Here is a 5,544-nt window from a genome sequence, read left to right on the forward strand (position 1 = left end):
AAAAATAACAACACTTTGTCAGGACCATGAGGCGATCATTCCTACCAACTTTCAGTTCAATCGGCCCAGCAGAACTTGACTTTAAGTTTGAAATGTAAAATGTCAACGAACGACGGACGACGGACGACGACGGACGAAAACGGATAGCAATAGGTCACTTGAGCTAAAGCTCAGGTGACCTAAAAACCTAAGACTATTTTCGTGTTTATACTGCTTCAAATTGCGTTCAAAACGACTATACAAAATACCTGACTTATATCAATATGGCCTCACCACAGGGACCGTAGAATTTGTTACAGCTATATTTGGACCTAAACTAAGGTGTTCAGAGTAATTTAAAATATTTTAGGGGTTTAGATCGACTTTCGGTAAAAATGACACCCCCAATGATCATATATATACGAGAAGATATGATCAGGTAATCAGGTCCCTGTGGGCCTCACAAGACAATAGTGCATATTGTGAAGTCGATGAGTGGTGATTTCCTAAATGTCACATTGATATAATAACCACTGTATATTATTGACAGAATAATTCCCTGTAGAAATGTGACTGGATCTCCTCACGAAAACACATATATGAATTAAATAGCATGAGTCACGCTTTGCTAAATTAGCTAGATAAAGGTTTCTATTTATAACCAATAGATCTTTGCTCAGGTATTACAGTTACAAGGTATTACTCTGGTATTACAGTTACAAGACGACCTACTAAGTATCACGATATCTCGTCCTACCAGCCAGCTCTCCACGAAACTTCCGGGTCTGTTATCGACAAAATCTAGCAGCCTTCACTTTTTATAAATGCTACTGAACGATCATAAAAATGCCACGCGGGTTACTCGACTAGCCTCCCTGGGTGTTATCTTGTACGTTTCAAATTCAGTCCACCGGTATTTTACGAATTCTCATTGACCAGATTAGAACAAGAGACTCAATGGGCCTGTACACTACCTAGTATACAAATATCACCACCTTGGGTCTGTATGTTATTCAGAAGAAGTCGTTTAAACGGTTTATACATAGAACCACATTTGACCTTGAAAGTGGGTAAAGGTAATTCATGTCGTCATGCTACAGGCCAAATAGCCTCGCACTTTTCCTCTTAGTAATTCAGTAGTTGTTCAACACATTTGACCCCATTGATATTGAAAGTGGGTCAATGTCACTCATTATAGCATGATACAAGAAAATATCATACACTAAGGCCTATTAGTTACTGATAAGTTATTGAAAAACTTGATAATCATTCACCACAGCGTTCCATTGGCTAAATACCGTGCCTTTAAGCCTCCTGGTTATTCAGAGAAGGTTTTAACTGCTCTATGACAAAGAAAGTGGGTAAAGGTTTTAACTGGTCTATGACAAAGAAAGTGGGTAAAGGTTTTAACTGGCCCATGACAAAGAAAATGGGTAAAGGTTTTAACTGGTCTATGACAAACAAAGTGGTGTAAAGGTTTTAACTGGTCTATGACAAAGAAAGTGGGTAAAGGTTTTAACTGGTCCATGACAAAGAAAGTGGTGTAAAGGTTTTAACTGGCCTATGACAAAGAAAGTGATGTAAAGGTTTTAACTGGTCTATGACAAAGAAAGTGGGTAAAGGTTTTAACTGGTCTATGATAAAGAAAGTGGGTAAAGGTCATTCATGAAATAAAAGTTGACTTCGTGACCCTATAGTTCTTCAAGACAACTTTGGCCCTTGTGACCTTGTAAGTGAGTCACATTTCATCATGTTAGGCCTCTTTGTTATTCCTACGCAGGTTAAAGGTTTAAGCACAGGTCATGTTTTATCACTGTGGCATTGAAAGTGAGCCAGGGCAACTCATTTGAACAAAGTTGGTTGATTCCAGCATATATTGGCTATATACCATGGGTCTAGGCCTGCCACTCTTGGTTATTCAGAAGATGCTATTTAAAGAGCTTAACACGTCTGACTCTAAAACATATCACAGAAGGGTTTATGCAAAAGACAAAATACGCTCTAGAACATCCATCTGAAATCATATCTGAGTGATGAACATCTTCTAGTTTGATTATGATACTGGTAAACCAAAATGTTTGACTCATGTGCCCTTTAAATAAAGAAAATGTCATCAACTTAACAAATTATTAGACCAGCATGATGTTGCCAAATATCATCACCATAGGCCTATTGGTTATTAAGAAGAAGTTAATCAAAGGATTTAACACATATTTGACCACTGTAAAATTAAAGATTTGTGATTGGTTTAAACAATATTTATTACTTAAATTAATTTACAATACAATGCAATCACATCAATTGAAAGGATCTGGTGACAAGATATACAATCTTATATTAGGCCATCTCCTGTGTTTGACATTTTCCTTTTATTTTTTTTTATTTTCTAATCAAGCAGCGTCAAAGTTCAATATGAAATAAGCAAAACTACGGAACACTAGACGAGGAACCAACTGAACTAAGGAACATTAGCAAGAAACCCACTTAACTAAAGAACACTAGACAATGCACCCATTTAACTACGGAACACTAGATGAGGAACCCACTTAACTACCGAACACTAGACGAGGAACCCACTGAACTACCGAACACTAGACGAGGAACCCACTTAACTACGGAACACTAGATGAGGAACCCACTTAACTACCGAACACTAGACGAGGAACCCACTGAACTACCGAACACTAGACGAGGAACCCACTTAACTACCGAACACTAGACGAGGAACCCACTTAACTACCGAACACTAGACGAGGAACCCACTTAACTACCGAACACTAGACGAGGAACCCACTTAACTACCGAACACTAGACGAGGAACCCACTTAACTACCGAACACTAGACGAGGAACCCACTTAACTACCGAACACTAGACGAGGAACCCACTTAACTACCGAACACTAGACGAGGAACCCACTTAACTACCGAACACTAGACGAGGAACCCACTTAACTACCGAACACTAGACGAGGAACCCACTTAACTACCGAACACTAGACGAGGAACCCACTTAACTACCGAACACTAGACGAGGAACCCACTTAACTACCGAACACTAGACGAGGAACCCACTTAACTACCGAACACTAGACGAGGAACCCACTTAACTACCGAACACTAGACGAGGAACCCACTTAACTACCGAACACTAGACGAGGAACCCACTTAACTACCGAACACTAGACGAGGAACCCACTTAACTACCGAACACTAGACGAGGAACCCACTTAACTACCGAACACTAGACGAGGAACCCACTTAACTACCGAACACTAGACGAGGAACCCACTTAACTACCGAACACTAGACGAGGAACCCACTTAACTACCGAACACTAGACGAGGAACCCACTTAACTACCGAACACTAGACGAGGAACCCACTTAACTACCGAACACTAGACGAGGAACCCACTTAACTACCGAACACTAGACGAGGAACCCACTTAACTACCGAACACTAGACGAGGAACCCACTTAACTACCGAACACTAGACGAGGAACCCACTTAACTACCGAACACTAGACGAGGAACCCACTTAACTACCGAACACTAGACGAGGAACCCACTTAACTACCGAACACTAGACGAGGAACCCACTTAACTACCGAACACTAGACGAGGAACCCACTTAACTACCGAACACTAGACGAGGAACCCACTTAACTACCGAACACTAGACGAGGAACCCACTTAACTACCGAACACTAGACGAGGAACCCACTTAACTACCGAACACTAGACGAGGAACCCACTTAACTACCGAACACTAGACGAGGAACCCACTTAACTACCGAACACTAGACGAGGAACCCACTTAACTACCGAACACTAGACGAGGAACCCACTTAACTACCGAACACTAGACGAGGAACCCACTTAACTACCGAACACTAGACGAGGAACCCACTTAACTACCGAACACTAGACGAGGAACCCACTTAACTACCGAACACTAGACGAGGAACCCACTTAACTACCGAACACTAGACGAGGAACCCACTTAACTACCGAACACTAGACGAGGAACCCACTTAACTACCGAACACTAGACGAGGAACCCACTTAACTACCGAACACTAGACGAGGAACCCACTTAACTACCGAACACTAGACGAGGAACCCACTTAACTACCGAACACTAGACGAGGAACCCACTTAACTACCGAACACTAGACGAGGAACCCACTTAACTACCGAACACTAGACGAGGAACCCACTTAACTACCGAACACTAGACGAGGAACCCACTTAACTACCGAACACTAGACGAGGAACCCACTTAACTACCGAACACTAGACGAGGAACCCACTTAACTACCGAACACTAGACGAGGAACCCACTTAACTACCGAACACTAGACGAGGAACCCACTTAACTACCGAACACTAGACGAGGAACCCACTTAACTACCGAACACTAGACGAGGAACCCACTTAACTACCGAACACTAGACGAGGAACCCACTTAACTACCGAACACTAGACGAGGAACCCACTTAACTACCGAACACTAGACGAGGAACCCACTTAACTACCGAACACTAGACGAGGAACCCACTTAACTACCGAACACTAGACGAGGAACCCACTTAACTACCGAACACTAGACGAGGAACCCACTTAACTACCGAACACTAGACGAGGAACCCACTTAACTACCGAACACTAGACGAGGAACCCACTTAACTACCGAACACTAGACGAGGAACCCACTTAACTACCGAACACTAGACGAGGAACCCACTTAACTACCGAACACTAGACGAGGAACCCACTTAACTACCGAACACTAGACGAGGAACCCACTTAACTACCGAACACTAGACGAGGAACCCACTTAACTACCGAACACTAGACGAGGAACCCACTTAACTACCGAACACTAGACGAGGAACCCACTTAACTACCGAACACTAGACGAGGAACCCACTTAACTACCGAACACTAGACGAGGAACCCACTTAACTACCGAACACTAGACGAGGAACCCACTTAACTACCGAACACTAGACGAGGAACCCACTTAACTACCGAACACTAGACGAGGAACCCACTTAACTACCGAACACTAGACGAGGAACCCACTTAACTACCGAACACTAGACGAGGAACCCACTTAACTACCGAACACTAGACGAGGAACCCACTTAACTACCGAACACTAGACGAGGAACCCACTTAACTACCGAACACTAGACGAGGAACCCACTTAACTACCGAACACTAGACGAGGAACCCACTTAACTACCGAACACTAGACGAGGAACCCACTTAACTACCGAACACTAGACGAGGAACCCACTTAACTACCGAACACTAGACGAGGAACCCACTTAACTACCGAACACTAGACGAGGAACCCACTTAACTACCGAACACTAGACGAGGAACCCACTTAACTACCGAACACTAGACGAGGAACCCACTTAACTACCGAACACTAGACGAGGAACCCACTGAACTACCGAACACTAGACGAGGAACCCACTTAACTACCGAACACTAGCAAGAAACCCACTAAACTACCGAACACTAGCAAGAAACCCACTTAACTACCGAACA

This window comes from Mizuhopecten yessoensis, unplaced genomic scaffold, assembly GCF_002113885.1.
Source record: "Mizuhopecten yessoensis strain PY_sf001 unplaced genomic scaffold, ASM211388v2 scaffold3997, whole genome shotgun sequence".
Taxonomy (NCBI): domain Eukaryota; kingdom Metazoa; phylum Mollusca; class Bivalvia; order Pectinida; family Pectinidae; genus Mizuhopecten; species Mizuhopecten yessoensis.